Source organism: Rhea pennata, chromosome 2 (genome assembly GCF_028389875.1).
Source record: "Rhea pennata isolate bPtePen1 chromosome 2, bPtePen1.pri, whole genome shotgun sequence".
Taxonomy (NCBI): Eukaryota; Metazoa; Chordata; class Aves; order Rheiformes; family Rheidae; genus Rhea; species Rhea pennata.
Window position 1 is genome coordinate 66,797,262 of NC_084664.1, and position 21,519 is coordinate 66,818,780.

Sequence of the window (21,519 nt, forward strand, 5' to 3'; positions counted from 1 at the left end):
GCAACATGGCAAAAAAGTAAGAGGAATTACAAGTCTGCACATATCTGTAATCCCAGTGAGGTAATAGCTCTGCAGCTATGTGATAAAACAGCTTATATGACTGGAGTGTGACAACTTATGGATATAGGCTCTGCAGGAAACACAGGCTTGAATGACAAAGAGAAAGGGTTGCACTATGTAGAGGAGTGACTGAAATGCCTAGAGCTCTTCCTTGGAATGGGTGGTGAGCCAGACAAGGATTAGAGGATAGATTGTGGCAGGCATCAGCTATGGACCACCTGATCAAAAAGAAAAAAGTAGATGAAGCATTCTTTAGACAACTGCAGGAAACCCCATGATCAAAGAGTCTAGTACTCATGGGGGTTGTAACCACCTCAATAACTGCTGATAAGCCAAGCAGAGCAACTGATGAGGCAGTTGATCTGCTTGACTTGCTACTCAAAAAAGAAAGAATTCACTGAGGAGGTGAAGGTCAAGAGCAGCCTTGGCTGCAACAACCAAAAGACTGTGGAGTTTAGGATCCAGGAAAACTGAGCAGGCTGTTACAAACCTGAACTTCAGGAGAGCAGATTTTGGCTCCTTCAGAATACACTTGAACGATCCTTTAGGAAACAAAAAAAAAAAAGCCCAGGAGAGCTGACTGATCTTCAGCGACAACTTCTTCGAAGTGCATTAACAGCCCACTCAAACGCATAGGAATTTGAGCAAACATAGCAGAAGGCCAGGACAGATGGACAACAAACTAAGTTCGAATGCAAAGAGAAACCCACAAAAGGTAGAGACAGGTCTACCTTGAAGGAATATAGAAACATATTCTGAGTCTGCAGGGAGGTACTCAGGGAATCCTGGAATTGAAGCTAGTTAGGAACAAGAAGTACAATAACAAGGGTTTCTGTAAGTACACTAGCAGGCAAGGAAGGCTAAGGAAGTTATGTCCACTGCTCAGCCTGGGGCAGCAGGCCTGGTGACAATGATTAGAAGAGGTGTCTCATGACCAGCAAAAAGTAGTCATCAAGAAGAATAAGGAGAATCTGGAAAACCATCTGCTGGTCAGTCTTACTATATCCCTGGCCAGATTATGAAACAAAACCTGCAAACTACATCTGGAAAACAAAGAACAAAAGGCAACTGGTAACAGACAGCATGGATTCACCAAGGGCACATCATGCCCATGCACATGAATAATCCAGCAGCTTGCTTTAAGGAGATGACCAGTTTGGAGGACAAAGGAAGAGCAATGAGTGATGTTTACCTTGATTTTAATAGGGACTGTGATAGTTTCCCACAGTCTCTTTGTAGGAGCTAAGTGAGATGTGGCCTGGAGACATGGACAACCAGGTGGCTGAACCATTAGCCTCCAGAGGGTCTGATCAGTTGTACAAATCCCAGCTAACAGTCATTTGTTAGTGGTGTCCTTCAGGGATCAGTAACAGGGCTGATACTGGTTAGTGTCTTTACCAAGACACTGGGTGATGGAACAGCATGCACCCTCAACAAGATTGCTTGTGACAACAAACTGGGGATGAAGTGTGCTGCTGATACTCAGGCAGGGTACTCTGGAATGGCCACAGGTAGCCATTTCAAGGGACTTCCAGCAGCTGGAGAAACAGGCAGACAGAAACCTAATGAAGTTCAATAAAAGGAAGTGCAAAGTCTGGCACCTGGCATGGGATAACCTGATCATCCATATAGTCTGAGTGCCAAGAAATAATGTAGAACAAGACCTTTGGGTCCTGATAAACCAAAACTTCAACACAAATCAGTAGTGTGTCCTCAGAGCAAAGAAGGTCAACAGCAAACTAGGGCTATATTAACAACAACGTAGCCAGCAGGTTAGGGAAGTGACTCCTCCAGTCTCTTTGGCATGAGATCACAGCTGAGCAGCATGTCCATTCTGGGTACCCCAATATTCAATACAAGATAGGTACTGACATCGCAGTAAGTTTAGCAGAGGGCCACAAAGATTGCTTGCAGTCTGAAATACAATACACAGGAAATGGTTCAGAGAACTAGGTTGGTTCAGCTGTCAGTACAGATTGCTAAAGACATATGTTAGGTAGTTGTAGACTTTTACAACCTCTAAACAGGCCAACGTAGAGAAAACAGAGCAAAGTCTTCTTGAAACAAGAGACAATTGCCGCATTCAGATTAGATACAAGGGAAACCTTATTCACAGAAGGGAGGAGACAGACACCTGATCCCACTGGACCTACTTCAAGCAGAAGGTTGCACAAGATAACCTCCAGTCACTCCTTCCAACCCAAATTATGCTATGCTTTTAACAAGGTTACTTAGGACTTTTTGCAGTAAGGGCATGAAAACTCCTTCTGATGGAGTCCACAGCCTCCCTGTGCAACCTGTTCTGTATTTGACTGATCTTGTGATTTTTTTTTCTCCTTTAGGTCAAGGTAGAGCTTCCCTTGTTTTTGTTTATGATCACTCTTATTCTCCTGCCATGAACCTCAGTAAAGAGCCAGGCTCCATCTTCTCAGCAGTCTTCCAATAACTAAGAGATTATTATTAAGCCCTCCCAAAACCATCTCTTCAAGACTAAGCAAGCCCTCTTCTTTCAGCCTCTCCTCAGCACACTTAGACATGTGCTCCAAGCGCTGGCCATCTCAGTGGCTTCTGCTTGAACCTCTAGTTTATGGACAGCTTTTTTGTAATCTGGAGCAGGGAGGAGAAAGAGGGGTGTCAAAACTGGACATAACATTTCAGATGTGGCTAGTGGAAAAATTTGTGCTGTTAGGTGACAAACTAGATTAAGGAACATCTATCAAACACAATCAAGAAAAAAAGGCTATTTTAAATACAATTGTTTAACCAATTGGGTTCACTATGAAGTCTACACAACATTTGCATTAGCACAAAGAAGGGAAAAGACATGAAAGCGGTAATTGGCAGGAGTAAGTCAGAATCACTCCTTTTGTCAAAAAAAAAAAAAAAAAAAAAAAAATCCAGGCTTAAACAATTTGAACAAATCCTGTAACCACAGCAATAATTCCCAGATGTATAGGTTTAATAACTGCATTTGCTGCTAAGTAATATAACAAACAAAAGGTTTTTGCAAGTATTTTTTCTCCCTTCAAAACACTGGATAATATGTCAAAACCTTTACACCGCAGAAGTAAATGGAAGATTAAAAGTACCTTGAAAAGAGTAGGAATGGAGGCTCTAACTTACCAAGAACAAATTGAAAAGAGGAAAAATGCATAACAAAGTCCTGTTACCTTTGAAAGTCAAAGTATGACTCCTCTCCCCTTCTCCCTCCCCTGAGAAAAGTACTGAATACACTTGATACTAAAGGGAAAGATGAGCTTTAACATTAAGGCTCTTATATAAGAGCATTGTTTCACTTCCCCACCTATCCAATTTTTGGTCATATACTTCCCAGCAAGTACAAAAAAGGGATTTCAGCTTCCCATACCACCAGTTAAAAAACAGAAGTTAAACTCTGTTCAGAGTCATTTTGAGGTATTTTGAGGTGAACCAAGTTCACCTTTGTTTACACTACTAATCAGTCTTAAACACAAGTATTTATAACTGAGACTTGAAAAAGGGCTGCATTGCATTTTTTGAGCTAGATCAGGATCCTGCACTACATGTATACCTAGGCAGATACAAATTTGATCTAAATCCAAAATTCCTTTTCAGTCGCTGTAACATATTTTGAATCATTATCATCATTTAAAGTTACCTTGTCAGTCTGCAAACTTGCAATCTGTTTTGCCTTCCTTTTTGAAGTTTTAAGAAACAGACCTGCTACCAGTGCTTAATCTAAAATTATTATGGTATCCATGCTGTACACTGAGTCAGATGGACTACATAAATTTAAGAAAAAATTGTTTTTTGAATTTTCAGATATGATTAGAAGGATATTGAGACAAAGTCAGAGCTCATCAAAAATAGGGCATAACATTTACTGTTTTTAAGTCAGTGGTGTCAAATTAAACCAGCATCCACAAAATGGATTTTTCAGCTTCTTGATGTATTTAGTAAAAAGGCAGAAGAGACTGGCATATTCTAGTTAACATACATTAAATTTATATACAATTTTTTGATCAAATATTTAAAAGCTGAACCCAATGCATTTTATCAGTATGGACATTGTCTAAAACTCCATATATCTGAACTATTAATGAGGACTACCCAGTTGAGTGTCTGTATCTGGAAATCGAAATGATGCTAACACTACACTCAGGTTTCAGAATTACTTCTGCAACTATATTGATGTGCTTGCTTTCTTTTTACTGGTCCATTTTCTAGTTGTTAGTATTAGGTTTCAAAGTTCATTATAAACAGAATTTATAGAATTTATAATGAACAGAGTTCATTATAAACAGTTCATCAGCCCATTTAGAGCATAAATAGCACAATGTAGTTTCAACTCTATAAGAGCAAATCTAAAAATTATCTATTTGAATCAGTCCATCTTGTGGAAGATTGCTCTGTTTAAAGAAAGGGTCTACTGCACAAAAAACACAATTACAGCTGATAAAATTCAGCAGATAAAAAGATATTAAAGAAATCAAAGATGACAGAACTGCCTTCTGCCCAGAGATCACACTACTTACTACTCATTAGGCTCCAGTTGCATGTTGGATCTTGAAACACTTAGTATGAGTCAGTTTAGTACAATTCACCAACGGTCAGTTTCAAAAAAAGTGATGAGAGAAAACAGATCATATCAGTCTGGGCAGTAAGCAAGGGACTCATTAAGTGCAAACCTACTCTTGATAAAAATCTCTGAGAAATATACACCAATGTAAAACTCAATTTATATTCTTCTTGCTCTGCATGGAAGTACTACACACTTAGTTCATCAGACGGGAATTTTCAATTCAAAAGCGAGGTTTTTTAATTGACTTTTTGAAAAAAAGTACCAATTATTTCTGCTTACTTGTGAAACAGTTTCTAAAACTGGCTGGGCTTGAATGAAAAAATAAAAACAGAAATGTAAGAGTAACTGATTACACTTAGAAACCTGAGAATGAACTTACACAAAGACAGAAATTATTAGTTCATATCAGCTTTCTTAAAAATAAGTTGGAACACAAATACATACATAGAAGTAAAAGCTCTGTGGAGATGAAGGTCTGCCTCATCACAGAAAAGAGCTGTCAAGAACTGAAGAGCAACCACAGGCTCCACCTACCATCCCAGCAACTAGTTTATAATGGCACGGAATTATGTCACTGGGCACTTGAACCATGCATACGATTCTTGTCATTCTTGTCATTTATTCTTTTAAATAAGTCTTCACACTTTCAAACTTTTATGGTTCTAAATACTTCTACAGAAACATAGTTGCATAAACTGAAGAGAAAAACTGAAGAGAAAAGCTTTCAAAACCAAGTTCTCTATTTTCAATTACTATAAGAGAATTAATTTAAAAGAAGTGGCTATTTTCATACCTTAGAGGATTCAAAAACATCTTAACTACAATTATTTAACAACTGAAAACTACTGAAAAAAAGGTTTTTAGTTTTGCAAATTGGAGTACTTCACAGATTTGGAATATTTAGTTTCTCAATTTGAGTTTATACTGAGTATGTACCATCTTGATTAAAATTTCTCAAAGTTTGGTCTAGAAATCAACCAAGCATTTGGTTAATGCTTCCAAGCAGTTCCCACTACTACACACTCCTTTCTGGTTCTCCTCCTACTCAGCATTATTTAAATAATAGTGAAGAATAGAATTAAAGTACAAGGACTACTGAGAAAGTAGCTTTCCAATGACTAAAACAACCTTCTGTCTGCTCAAGTTTGAAGGGAAATCAACTGAAAAATACAGATTTATTCAGGCACCCTTCAGATGTTTCCATTCTCTCCTAAACCATGATTTAAAATGTATTTCTATTATGCCCAGTGACCAATTAGTATACGCTACTTAATATGCCAAACCTGGACCAAAACCCCACCACCAACTTACAAATATTTGAAAATTACTGCTTCAAACACTGGGAGTACACTGTTAGTTGAATTTAATTACCAGCATATAACAAAATGAACACAGATATATATAGTTCCTTGAAGCTAATACCAGTACTTTTTTTACATAGGCTTTCAGTTATTGGCTATTACAGTACTGACAAGTAAATTCAAGCCACCGATACTCAGATCTCTTCCTTCTCCAGCTGAACAGTTGATACAGCCTGGCCTGACAGGATATGGCATCCCATTCGGAAAGGGCATTCATAAGCCTTTAGATAGGTGTTTTTTCCCCTGAAATCATCACAATCCAAGACTGGGCTGCCAGCACCTCAGATGCTGACTAAAAAAAAAACATTCCTCTTCAGAGCCACAGTGGCTTCACACAGGCGCTCCACTCCTTCGGGTAAGGGCTGGCTAGAGAACACGGGCAGCATCCTCAGCAGAGCGCCGTGCGGGCAGCAGCGAGGCAACCAGAACTTCAAGAGTGAGAAGCTTTTGCTCTCAACAGCAGCGCAACAATTCTGATGTTGGCAGTAGCACCGCACAAAGCTCACAAACAAACTCTGAACATACAATAGTTACTGTCCAAAAATGCATCAGTATAACTTGTTTGAGCCTTATGCTGTTTTTTGAAAGATTCACAAACGGTGACCCAGCAGGTAGCTTTTTCAGTACAGGAACGACCCCTCCTCCTCCTGACCAGAATCTCAGAGCTGCAAGCTGACCCCAGCCTTTAGGAAATCTCTGCAGAGCTGTGTTAGCTGGTCTTCCTATTCCAGCACTCGAGGATTAGGAAAGAAAAATCCAAGCCAGATCAACACAGTTCCAGGTGTTGATCCTCCATTTCTCAAGGAAATGAATTCTGTCATGACATGTGCTGCAAGCTCACCATTACTCAAAAGATGTACAGTTTTTAAAACTAAGTAATTTTAACTTCTCCCTCAGAGGTAAATGCAAACCACCTTGATTCTTTTAAGCAACAAAAAAAGCTGAATTATCCCAAATTTATCTTTCAAAGGGACAGTTTCACAATGGTAGAGAAGAGGTTATTAGTATATCAGTACACTCACCATTTGCTGTCTGCAACAAAAACCTGTAAACACCTCCACATCATATATCCACAAGTTTGTGACATGTGGTAAAAGAGCACCAAAGACTTCTAGCTAAAAGCAGCATCAACTGGCCTCTCAAAAAGTATGCTCACCAACACCAAATGCAGACAAGCAGTGAAGAGATTCTAATTATCAAGAAGTCAAGCCACACATGCAGAAGAGACTATTTTAAATCATCTGACAAGGGCAAGATGAGCTATAAGTCACACTGACTACCTGATATGACTCCTTTTAAAGTTAAAATTTCTGCTGAAAAAAACCTGACATTTACTATGGAGATGGCAACCTTCTTCAAGCAATCATAGGCACTAGATTAGACTATGACTGTAAAAAAAAAAAAAAAAACTCTAGCAGCTGTTCCACATTCTCAATATTCTTGTTTTCTATTTTCTCTTACCACATTTTTGCACAGTGTGCAAAAATCAAAATTTACTTTTTTTTTTTTTTTTTTTTTTTTTTTTTCTACACTAAATTCTACACTAAAATGTCAAACTGTAAACCCACTTTTTACCAGCTTTCTGAGACTGGACTAAAATAAACGTTATCCTCACTAGCTGTGATGTATCAAATACCCAATAGAATTTTCTGCAGTCGATACTTTCTTCAGTCACCACATGTCAACAGTTACAAACATTGGGTGATGTTTGCTTTTGAACTGTTCGAGGGGAGAAACAGCGATTCCTATTGAAATCATGGAGAGCCACAGACAAAGTGGGTTCAAACTTACTCCATATCCTAGTATTAAGATTCAAGTTAAAAGGGAAGAAATCTAAAACTAGCAACTCAGGTGTCAATATTAAAGAATCGTAAGATCCAACAAGAACTCTTTCACTACTTGGAGGACAGGCAAGAGGACTCACTGTCACCCAGCTAGTTATACATTTTTAAAAAGACTGTCAAAGAACTAAGCAGACTATGAGCTAAAAATCAAGGGATCAAAAGAATGATTTAGAAGACATTCTTGAAACTTCCCTCATATGTTATTAGATGTCGTTAAATCTTGCAAGCTAACTCTCAAATGTTTTAAAATACCCTAACTGCATAAAGCAGCTTTTTTCTTTAGATATGTATCAAAAGAAAAGCTACAGTGGAATAAAATTGTTCATTAATTCAAACATTGTAAAGATAGCAGAAGACATAGAAAAATAGTTATCATTAAGGATGTATCATTAATGCCTAAGATAATTTGGATGAAAAGTAGAGTCAGCTAATTAGCACCAACTGTCCTTACACGAGGAACAGTAGAAACCTCTAATCCTGATAGCCTTCTACTGTAGATTAATAATTCAGAAGGGGAACTTAAAGAAATAAAAAATATGAATGAAGGCTACTGACTCATTACCACAAGGAAATTGAGAAACAAAATCGTATAAAAAATTAAGAGCATTATTTCTCTACATTCAATGTATGTGGAAAATGTTCCAAACAAGTAGGTGTTCTAAAATAAAAGCAGCTTTGAAAACAACACAGGTAAAGAAAAATAAGTGTTACACACTGGGGTCATAGGTGTTCGTCCTAGAAAACTGGATGGATTCTGCCTAGCAGATACCAAGTTTAGAAGTACTGAATAGAATAATACATATGACCAAACATCAGGATTGAAATAATAAGGGAAACGTAAGTTGCCAAAATAAGGGAGACAACTATTTAAAATATTGTGTTAGATTTTCTTAAAAAGAAAAAATAATCATAAAGTTAAGATCAATTGCTTTCCATCCCTAACAGTAATGCAGAAGACAATAAAAAATAAAGTTTACAGCCTTTCCACAGTAACTAAAAATTATTTGATTATGAAATAAAAGACATTTTATTCACAAATATATAGATCATTATTGATAAAAATGACATAGCTGGAATATCTCCTATAAAAATTTGTAATCCTTCTCCATTTCTAACTCTCCCTTTCCCCATTTATAGCATTTGCTTTAGAGGTTTTTTTTTTTTTTTTTTTTTTTTTTTAATTCTTCCTTCCCAGAGATCTCTGGCAACAAATAATCAATCAGAAAGCATGCTATATCTCAAGCTTAAGTTCTTAGTTTCCATTGGCAACCCAAAGAGAATTACATGTGGTATATATACATAAAAAAAAAAAAAAAAAAAACCTACAAAATCTTCTTCAAGGAGTCATGAATTTTTCCATGGAAAGTCCATTTCTAAACTTTGTATTTTGGAGTTCTACTTTGAGTAGGTTAACATGAAGAAACAAACTACCACATGAAAAACAAAATAAGCAGACTAATGAAGAAGAATCCTGGAAATCCTTTAGAATTTAGAGCCCTTTGTAAAGTCTGGACAAGAAAAGAAGAGAAAAGGAGAAGTTGATTGAACAGTTTACAAGCACAGCTTGATACAGAGATGGCTTTTGTCCCAAACTAGAGTCCCAGACACTTTCTTTGTCCCCATAACACCCTGGTCATCTTAGCCCTGGAACTAGTATTTCTAGAGGACCAGAGCTTTAACTCTGGAATTCAGATTTTAGGTGAGCTGCAGAAGTTCGTACATTGTTATGCCTAAGTTACTGTCCAATCTGAACTGCTACAAAGCCTAGTTTTAAGTTTTAGGACATTCATACCAAAGTATGCACTCCCCTTCTTTTTCATTGCATTTTTTCTCCTCTCTATTCAAGCAAGTAAACTCTCCTTAACTATCAGGCAGGTAGCAGATCTGACCACTTATGTTCCATGCAAGCACACAAACTCACCTTCCCCATCATTCTTGTATCTCCTAAGATGCTACCAAACCAAAAAGCACAAAGAAAACAAAGAAAGCACAGCCAGGAGGGAAAGGTGGTCTTCTGCTGCTGCCAGAATCAAGCTGATTTAACAAAAACACACAAAGTTAAGACTCCACTTGTCTGAGAAATACACAGCTCATACGATTAAAAAAAAAAAAAGTTAAACACACAATATTCACCTATCCACTGAATATGTCTTCCTATAAGGGATAACTAAACAATTATAAATGATGAATCTAGCATAGATATTATGATTGACCATAGGGACATGGTCATTAAAGTTATCCAAAGTCAGTTTCCTACTCATTTCCTACTACATTTACTAGCTCTAATGCAAATAAATTAAATAGGTTTTACACTAGTAGTCACCCTAAGTGTGGAATTTCACCATAGTTCATGAAAAAGAAATTCACTAGGCAAGAAAAACCAGAAGAGCAATGAAAGATTGGCAGAAGGTTAATGGCAAAGAAAAAAAACAACATATGGCCAGCCAGTCAAATCAAACAACTTTTAATTGTGGAATACTGAGACTACTAAAAAAAAAAGAAAAGAAAAGAAAAAAATCCAGTCTATGAAGTTCATCGCGAACAGCTTTGCCTTCCCCCCCACACACTCCCTCCTCAAACACAGACATATTAGATATCCTTAGAAAGAAATCGTTTAGAAACCAAAACCCCATTTGCCAGTATTTCCAGACAAACTAAATGCTGACTACATTGAGGACTCTTCTTAGATTTATCTCCAATACTACAGTAATATTTTAAGTCTCCTTACATTCACTATAGTAATATACATATATATATATATTACTATATATATATATATATATATATATATATGCTTTTGATAGTTTGTAAAAATGAATATTCTTCTGCAGTTTGGATATACTATGACAGAAAACATACCATTATTGATGAAAAATAAACAAAAGAAGAAAAAAGTCTATATAAAGAGGTGGATATAAAATTAAAGCTCTTAAGTAGCCCTATCAAATCACTGTCATCATAGCATTTGTGTAGGAAATCTAAAGGTTAAACAGATTACCTGAGCAGTCTTTCCAACTTTCATTTCATTAAAAACTTAAAAATTGGCATTCAAGTCCACACTTGAGTCCACACTCAAGTCCTCACCACATAAGGTGAGTTCTGCAGAAAATAGCAATTCCATTTTGCCAACAGCTTCAAAAATTTGTACTTTTTTGAACAATAACAAAGACCTCAAATTTTGAGCTCCTCTGTGAAAGAAAGTGACAGGAAAAAACAGTATCAATAAGACTTTGCAAAAATTTAATTTTGACTTAAATCATGAGAAGTATTTTATCAGCCTTTTTTCCCCACAGGAAAATACTACATTTTCATCATTTTGTAATAAGCTTTTTTCAGATGTTGATGGGTCTTTCTTCTCAGTCTCCAGGCTTAGAATGGCAGATTCTCATGTGTCAGATTTCAAGACTACTTTCTTACAGCCAGTGATTCCAAACAGCTTGACTTACAAGCTTTCATCCTAATACAAAAAAGGTTTTTCAAGTTTAAACTAAATACTTTTATCAAGATATAGGCACTGCATCAGTACAGAGAAAAAAGTAATTAAAGTTTAGAATTTGCTGTTTGTTGCACTGTGCAGCAGTCCAGAGAAATCTAAAGAGTTTTATCTGCAATTATTTAAGGCAGCGAGATTATATTTGAATGAATGCATTGTGTTTTTCCAATTAGCTATGAGATTGATGCTAACAAGTTTCTGCATAGTTTCACAAAGAAAATAATCACTAGACCATTAGGTACGGCAGAGAAGTATTAGACTTCACTAAATTACCTAAGTTTCTTCAAATATTCAGTTGCTTATTACTTTGCTATTTTTTCTCCAAAATCTGTCAGGCACTTTATAAAAGTTGGTTAACATATTTAATTTGGCACTTCATTTTTGAAGGTACGAGGTTGTTAGTAACTTAAGCTTTTTCCCAATTCAAAACTTATACCCGACTACCAGCCAAGAGCAAAACAGATCACCATAAGTTAATGCTTTAGAAAGCATTAAAAAAAAGAAAGATGATGAAACTGTTTTGCAAATTCAGCTATATGTAATTGGAAAGTGCAGCACTTGAGTAGTATAACCACTTAAAAATTGTAATTTAAATGAAATCAAATATCTTCTAAAGACTCTTAAAATTCTATGCTCCAATTCATTTAAAATTTCAGTAATTAATCCAAAAGATTTCTTCTGCTCCCCTGAAGATACCAAAACTCTTTCAGTAAGAGAATGGACATGCTTGATAAACCCTACCAAAAGGTTAGATCACTGTTAGAGATTCATCAATGCTACTCCATAAGTAGCTGCTACTCCTCCCTCTCTCTCATTTCAGTTTTACCAAGAAAAATTTATGCAGCAACACAACAAACTAGATCTGGGCGCTGATAAAACTGAAAAATAACTAAGAATTGTGCTACTTTTCAGCCAAATCCCCAATGTGGACCAAAGAATGTCTGGAAGATTATAGGAGAGGACTGTTTCTCCTTAAAATGGCATTGTTGCTGAAACTTTGTCCATTAAGACATTCATTGAGTCTCCCTGCAAAACCACTTATTTCCACTTATATCAGTTGCCTGATTAAATTCACCATGCAGACCAACAAGCACAAAACAGGTGGCTGGGCTACAAGAAAAGAAATTTAAGAGGAGCTAAAGTTTGAGAGGCCATAAGCTATGATGATGATCAAATCAGTAAACTGATTAGAACTACAAATGTATTCAAATTTAGAAATCAAAAAGCAGAGCAAGTTTTTCAGTCCAAAGTTTTTACTCAAGGAAAAAAAAAAAATTATTTAACAGTGAGAAGTCATTTTAGATGAATTTCCCCTCCTCCTTCTAAACTGATGCCTGTTCAAGATATCCTTTTTCAACACTGAATATAACAGCATGTGTTGAATTAAAATGTTTTGAAACTGACTGAAAAGGGATCAACTTAGAGCTGAAACAGGCCTTTCTCCTTTTCCCCCTCAACTAACCTGAATTTCAAAGTTAGTGCCAATGAATTCTTTAAGATTAGTTTTCACTGATTTATTTTATGAAAGGCGTTAATTTTGTTGTTGTTGCAAACCTAAGGTGAAATAAATGTGCACAAAATGTCAATACTGAGGACATCAATTAGAGGACACATCATTTGACCCAGTAAATACAAGTGAACTGGTTACTGTTTTACACCAAAGGAAACAGACTTGTGTTACCACATCATCATCTGTCTGTCCCTTTAAACTCGGGTTCTCTGCCTTATTTCAACCAAACTTTAAAATAAATAATAAATCAGTATTAAGTGGGAGATGCACACAGAGAGCAAGTTTGACAAGAACCAAGTTATCAAACATTGCATTAGGCTGCCAATGAGTACAATTATAACTCCAGTTGTACTTTAATATGTTATCTTTTGCCCAAGTAGGATGCCTTAAGGGAACTGTGCTTACTACAGTAAAACAAAGGTGGGGGGGAAGCAGACTTCTGTTCTGCTACCCACAGAAAAGTATGTTTCCATGCTTTGGCCTAGATCTCTCCTCTCAAGAAATCATTGTATTGAAAGCACAAAGGTAAGATTGGAAGAGCTAAAAATGGGGTGCCTTATTCACTTGGACATTGTACTTTAAACTACCAGGAGAGAAGTGCAGTAATTGAATATTAGCACAAGCCTAATTTGTCAAAGAAATTCTGAGGGACACCTCTTTAATGGCTGCGGACCACAGCCTTGGGCTACCAGGGCCTGGAAAGAACAAAGAAATGTGGAATATGCAATGGCAATGCATTAGCATATATGTAGTCTTTAAGTGCTTCCTTTACTCTAAGATACATCCAGCACAGACAGACCTGACCAAAGGACCAAAAATTCCTGGGTTGTATTTTCTACTAACCTTCTCTGTACGTTTACAGCCATCTGGATGGTCCACAAACACTGGTGGTAAGATCCCACTGCATTGCTGTAGAGCACCTCTGATAGAATCCATAAAGCAATGGATTGGCCTAGGCCATTCTGACATGAACACAGAAGCAAAAGGAGATGTTTTCCATCCACAAGGTCTTAAGGCTGTCCTAGAAGAAGAACAGAAATTCAAATAAGTTTCAAATTCAATTCTGGCAGTGGCTGAAGTGAAAGGGGAAGGGAAGGAGAGTTTCCCAACCATTTAGGACTTCAAAATCCCCCCCCCCTTTTTTTTTTTTTTTTTTTTTTGGTGGAAGCCAAAAGACTGCTGCTAAAAAGAGGCAGTGAACTGAGCCTTTGAGGAAAACAACATATGCAGACTAAAAAGGAGAGGTGGAACAACAGCTATCAAAATTTTGTAGCCTTTCCAATTACATGATTTGAGTAGGAAGACTGTCTGTCCTCCTAAATAAGCAGTTATCTGTTTTTGAGTTCTATGTATGTCGCCCTCCATCCAATCAGGAACACTTAGCAAAACAAACATTGTTCTACATAAAGCTAGAAAACAGCTTCTCTACAGCTCATATTCACATGAACAGCTCTGGAGAAGATCATTCTTTTTTCTGATTTTTTCTATATACATTCTAGTTTACAGATGTAGAGTGTTTTTTTTTTTTAAAAAAAAATCTTTCACCTCTTGCCTACAATTTAAACAACAGTATTTATAATGATAGCTTTTGTAAAAAGTCTATTAATTTAGTAACACCTACGATTTAAGAATTATTATTTTTTTTAACTTTAACAAAACAGTGACACTTGAAAAATTATTTCTAAGCCTTTCCAAGGGTTACCTTTAAAATTTTAGCAATACTTAATGAAACAATTCATTCAAATCTCTCCCTTCACTCAGTTTGCCATATTATATATTAGCCTACTAAATTATACAAGTTTACTGCTCTACCTGTTTAAACTGATGGCTTTCAAAATTGCTTGTCTAAATGAAAGACAACATACAACAAAAGAGGAAAAAATAAAGATGTTCACATCTACAGTAACTTGACAGTATGCAGGAAATACATTGTAAGGAAAGCTAAGATTGGCAGTCGAAGAAAAGGCACATCAGCTGCTTATTCCAAAACAAATTACTACTTTACCTGCCTCAGTACAGAGATAAGTATAATATTTGACAGTGTCTTAATTTTTTTCATGTCATAAAACAGAAAAGGCAAGTGCTTCAACTCATATTTGCTCTGAATTTGACAATAGATTACTCAAGTACTAAAGAACTGGCTACGGATCTCTCAAAAGTAATACCATTTTCAAAAAATCTGAGCAAATACAGAAGTTTCAAAGAGCCAGAAGAATAAGGACATACAAGATGATCCAAGGTACACACAGCAAAAGACCTAACATCAATCACACAACAATTAGAAAGGTAGCAGTCAAGTGTTAGGAGATCATGACATAATTCCAAAGAGACCCAATTATTATTTTTTCTAAATCAAGTTATTCACAGCCTTCAGAACAGTTAAACAAATGCAGACTTTTGAAACATCTGACTAGGTTCTACATATTATAACATGCAACACACAAATCAGTGTTGCTCATGTTAAATTAGGTTTTTTCACAACACTTCCTCAAAAAGAAAAGATTCCAGTGCCTTACAGATGTGGAAAAGATGATTCATTTTTACAGATGGGGAAACTGGGAAAAGAAGTGATCTGCTGCTCACTACTGGATAAGCTGCTGGCAAAGCTGAGACCAGGTTTTCTTCTGTGTGGTCAAAAAGCTTTAACTCAAGTTCATCTGATCCATTTAACTGTTTACAGGAATATCCATCCTTCAGTGATTCTGCTAATAAATGCATTTCTTCGAAGAACCCTAAGTAGATATGCTCTTTGTTCACTGCTGCCCTGTATCAATTCATCAATAACTAAAGAAAAAAAGGGCAAAAAAGCGAACAAGAACAACATGAAAGCAGAACACAAAGAATGGTCCATGCTGCCATTAGTAAGGAAGGCATATCTATCACATGCAGACGTTCCCTTTTTTGTGGCAAACTTCTACATGTTTAAAGGCCTCATCTTCTCCCTTGACATTTTCTTTTGGTTACCCCCCCCCCAAAAAAAAAAAAAAAAAAAAAAAAAAAAGAGAGAGAGAATACCAATATACCAATTTAATCATTCTTCTGGCAAATATAATCTTTTCTAAACCTCCAGTCATTACTATTGCCCTCCTGCAGCAAATTAACTGCACCTACATCTTTGTTAAAGTACAATAGCCAAAAGCAATACAGCACTTGAACCTTAACAAAACAGACCAGACCAGAAGGCTCAGCTGTAGATAACCTCCAGATTATGCCACTGCTTATCCACACTGATATATACACCTTTTCTTTTTGAAAAGGATGGCTTTGTTAACTCATTTAATTTGTAATCTACTACTTGAGTCTGCAAAAGTCCTTGACTTTTGAGGGGGGGTCTATCTAGCAGTTGTTTCCAACTTGTATTTTTAGGTTATTTCTATCTAAACAAAATGCACTTTATTTATTCTACTAAACCTTATTTATTCTTGCAGGCCATCTTTCTAATGGTCAAGATTCTTTTGAATTGCCACCTGGACTTCATATGTACATTCAATTATTCCCAAATTCCTGTTGTCTCAATCATCCATTATTCAGTTCATCAACAAGAACAGTAAGTTGAAACAAAAATCCCATATAATATTCTCCTCTTTTCTGAAAGTGAACTACTGAAAAATAACACTCTGGCTACTGCTACCCTAGTCATTTTACACACATCCTAAAACAGCTTTTATCTAGGCCATGTTTCCTTAGTTTGCTCTGTAAGCGTATCACATGTGGCTTTCCCCCAGTCCACAAGCTTCCTGTTGGAGAGGAAGTTCGATTGGTTTGACTGTGTTTCTGATCTTCAAAGTAAGGCTTGAAAATTTGCATGCTCAGAGAGTACTGTCTTATAGATAACTACATCTTTTAAATATGTTTCTACTCTAAATTTTTCCATTTAATCCTGTCAAGAACAAAAATTAAGGTACAACAAATGTACAGAACTAGCAGATGATTTTCTAATAATGCAGACTCAAGAAATATTTTTAATCCAGAAACAGGCAAAGGGAAACCAAGGTGAAAAAGCTGCACTGCACTCTTCATTTCCTTGAGGTAAAATACAAGTTACCCAGAAAATATTTGCAGCCTTTAGGCACTGCTGATGTAGACAGACAGGTGGGTTGGAAGACATGCACATCAATAACAAACCACACATGCGAACAAAAAGGAAAAAGTATCTGTTGCAATAATAAGGGCTTTAAAAGTTTCAGTATTTTAATTTAACAGTCCTCCTGTCAAAATAGGAGTTGTGAGTACTTAAACTAAGGTTACCAGCGAGCACCAGTTTTCAATGATCCTTACTATGTTACACAGTTCAAACTGTGAAGGTTTCCTATTGTCCATACAAATAGTCTACAGACTTGAAGCAGAATTTGGGGAGCCAGAATTTTGGAATTTAGGGAAAACTGCATCCAAGCAGCTTATGCTTAAAAGGCTCTGCATCAAATCCAAATATTTTATAAAATGAAAATTAGATAAGGATAATTGTAGGCAGAGCTCTTCCTTGCTGATCATTTACTATCCCGTTTTACACTGCTGGAAATTTTGAGTGACATCTTCATTTTTAATTTTTGGGTGATCATTAAGAGTTGGAAGCAAGGATTAAAATCCATTATTTAAAACAACATCCATATGAATAAGAGTGTATATAAAATGAAAATCAAAGAGACAAGACAACTCAGTAAATAGAGGCAGCTCTTACCAAGAGCCAAATGTTCTGTCATCACATGCACAAGGCCAGGACAAAAGGCAAAAAGGCTAGGGCACCCACTCTAGAGTGGCATTTGACAGTCCAGAAAGGTATTTTAGAGAACAAAAAAGCCATACTTCATTGGAATCCAATACTCAGAGATTTTATTTAAATCTAAACAAATTTTAGCCAGCCACTCCAATACATTGGCCAAACCCACCCATAGGAGTCACAATGTTCGTGGACTGCAAAAATAATTCTCTCATATTCAAGTGTCTGTATTGAACAGAGATTCAGAGAGCATCCTTCTTTCACATTTAATTACAATAATTAAAACAACTTATGTGCAGTCACTTGCACACAGTGAAATATCTATTCTCATTTGACACATTCCTTATCCCACTTACGGTTTTCACCTCTTCTTAACTATAATATGGAATGACTGTACGATTTTAAATTGTGTTACCTTCCCAGTCTTTACAATCAATTTGTTTACTCACTCACAAAAGAAAAAAAGAAAGAGTGGGGGAAAAAAAAAAGAAAGAAATCATCCAGCCTCCAGAACGCAGATAACCAACTATACTATTTTGTCAATTTATTTTTCTACTGGGTCAGTCCAGCAAAATGACCCTGCATGGTCAGAAACTATTAGGGCAAGAGAGTGAACAGACAAGCAAGATTAGGAGAGAAAATAATATTAGCCTGCCACAAAACTCGAGAGAAAACACATTTAGAACACTGAGAACACTATATTCTATGTATTGGTCTTGACTGACCAGCAACACCTACAAAAATAAACATGGCTTTATTCCATAACTCCCCATGGCTTCACTTTTTACAGAAAGGTAGGAAGGGAAACAATCAGTTGAATAGATCTTTCTTAACTGAGACAATAAAAAGTTTTACTGTATGCAATTTTTCAGGAAAAAAAAATCATTGGCATCATTTATAAAGTCAACAAAATCACAAACACACTTAACAGGTTTAACATGCATACTGTTAACATACTATCTTCCCCAAACTGACAAAAAATTGCCAAGCTAGCAGTTATTCTGATTAGGCTGACACCTGAAGCACACGTCCTTACTTTTCTTGGCCCTCATTAGTAGGTCATTTACTAATCTAGCAACAGTTCTGGCAAGTGCAGCCATGCAAACAAAGCAACAACGCCTTCCTCTTGCTGGCCTCTAGCCATTCTGTCCTTTGGGATGCTGACTCAAAGCAACACAAGCCAAGATTAGCAGTTTATGAAAGGAACCCAGGGTAACTAAACAGTTTTTCTTTAAGTAAGGATTATTTTTTAGAAGTCATCTACAAGATGTTACTTTTTTTTCCCCTCCAATTAAAACTACAGAAAAGCTCATTTTCACTTTGCTGAGAGTATACAATGCTGGAGAGCAAGGCAAAAGACAATTAAAAATACAGGACAATCTACTGTTCTCAACAGCAAAATGCCTATATTATATTCATCATCATGACTATTAAATCTCTTTGGACTTTTAGAAATATTTTTTCATAATTCTAACAGTACCTACATAGAATCACACAACTAAAAAGATCCAAAGGTATTTTCATAGCCTCACAACTGCTGCCAGAAAGACAAAAAACAGAAATAGTTTGCATTTCAGGAGGAGCGCTATAGGTCTACAAAAAAGATGAAAGTCTTTTTGAATCATCATGATAAAAAAAATTAGTAATCAGCAGAAACAATTTATTTGAATAGCATCAACATGCAACAGTCTTAAGTAGGCACACAGAGCAAGCACGCCAGGATCACAGAGCATCAGTGATCCTGGCGTGCTTGCCAACAAAGAGCTGTGTGTTGACCGCTTGGAGCTGGCAGACACCCTCCGCACCTCTTCTTCAGCCACCAGGGAACACTATGCCCATTGTTTCACCAAAACCACAAAACAACAAGCAGAGCTTCATATGGAGGATGTGAGCCATGACACAAAGGCAGCAGACACCTCTCCACTCCCTCAGCTGAGAGATTATTCATTATAAAGAAACAGAGAAGTCAGTAATACAAAATAACGTTTAATAGTGCCAACTGCAAGGTTTTGCGTGCATGTTTAAGTAGTGGGTAATTTAGTTTTTCAGTAATATTTCCATTGTAATGGCTACTGAATACATTAAGACTGAACTGTACCTCCCTACCAAAACCTCCACTGCCCAACCTATCCCACAATGGTCCCAGTTCCAGAAGTCACTCTTCCCCCTCACCCGTGAGGGCTCAAGTGAGATCAGCAACAGATGTAAGCCCCTGATGACACAGACAACATGTTCCCCGTAAACAAAGCACCGACCCCAGTCGGGGCTCCCTGGCACCTCACTGAGAACACTTCACCACGAGTCCCATGAAGCTCAGGAGGCATCAGATAAATATCACCTACTGTAACAACTTCAGAAGTCTTCTCCCTCAAAAACCCATGAGTATTTTAACAGCCTTAAACAAAGTAGCAGTGACAAGGCTGAAGCATCATCCCCTTCCAGTAAGCCAACTCACGTATCAGCCACAGGTATTTAAACAGGTACGTGCACGTGCCATGTGCATTTTCACACAGAGTGGATTTCTTGGTTTAGTTTTTATGAATAGAGCTTGACTTCCGCTTCCAGAGTACTGTTCTTTGCTAGAGAAACATACATGGCATTAACACCAGTAAACTAACATAATCAATACCGCAAAAACAGATGTATCCTTTATCTGAAAACATGTTTAACCTCTTCTAATGAGGCAGGGAAGAACCGAAAAGAATAAAGGTCCCAAGCCTACTACATAAAAGAAAAAAGGATCTGGCAAAGATGCACATACTACTTAATTATGAATGAGTAATTAAATACATACTTAACTGTGAATATACTAAAATCAATCTGACCTCACAAATCATCAGTTATATGGCAGGTCCCATGATGACCAACAATGTCTTCAACACTGAGCAGAGAGCTCCAAAAAAGCTGTCACCTATATTCTCCAGTGCAATACTTGCAACAGAATAAATCATAACTCCTCATTTTCCAGCCTGATGCAAAAAAACAGTAGGAAACAGGGGGAAGGTATGGGAGAACACACTTCAGAAAAAAAAAAAACAGACCTAAGTTGTCATACACAGATTCTCCATTTCCCTTGATGATTTTTAAAGAACTACGGAGATTGAGATAACTACAAAGATTTTCCATCACCTCGTAGATGATCAGAGGGATACAAAATTATGAGCGCTCAAACATGCTACAACATGCTGCTCTAATGTTTCTTAAAAGATCATAACCTCAGCCTTCTTCAGGCTAAGAAATCGGTTGATAGGTAACATGAGCAACAAGCAAATAAGATAATAAAATTTATAGCAACTCTGTCTAAGTAGAAAAGTAGAACAACAGATTTGTTTTAGCCAAAGATTTAGTTCTTTCTTCCCTGAAACTCAAAATTAGTACCTGATGTATTTCAAAAGTCTAAATTTCATGAAAAACTACAGAAGAGAAGAAAAACACTCATGGGGCTGCCAGCAGGTTTGAAGGTGTTGCACTGTTGTAGTAGTCTATAGGTCTACAGAGTAACAGTCTACATCTCTAGTGAAAATAGGTGGGGAGAATGTATCTAAGCAATACCCTGAGACTAACCACTCACAATGGTCAGTGTTTAAAATTAAATCGATTACTGAACTGTAAAAGCAAATGTCAAATTTCCACAATGCTTTTCAATATTTACAAAGGATCTCAACGATACAATATTTTCTAATGAAGACAAACAAAGCGCTAAGTGGTTGAAAATCCCCAATGTAAAAACTATTGCTTCAGATGTTTCGTTATGACTGTTTAACCCCAGAGAAATCATTTATTCCAGAGCAGGAAAGTCTGTCTATTCAGCTCTGTACCTTTACTGTGAAAGAAATATAAATACTAAACAGTACTTATTCTAAACTAAATGCTTTATGATCATACACAGAACTAGAAAAAGGCTATTTATACATTTACTAATTTAAGAAGTAAATCTAACTATAAAGAACCCTTACAAGTAGGAAATATTCTC

At 36.6% G+C, this 21,519-nt stretch overlaps 1 protein-coding gene across 2 annotated transcripts in view; it reads right to left on the bottom strand.

Moving 5' to 3' along the window:
* Positions 1 to 21,519, bottom strand: part of GALNT1 (polypeptide N-acetylgalactosaminyltransferase 1) — an 88,840-nt gene that overhangs the window by 51,576 nt on the left and 15,745 nt on the right. Inside the window, exon 2 of one of the 2 annotated variants that reach the window (XM_062569642.1) lies at positions 13,673 to 13,850. The gene's annotated coding sequence lies outside the window, so the exon portion shown is untranslated. The remainder of the gene's footprint in view (positions 1 to 13,672; positions 13,851 to 21,519) is intronic. The other variant, XM_062569643.1, reaches the window with a different exon arrangement.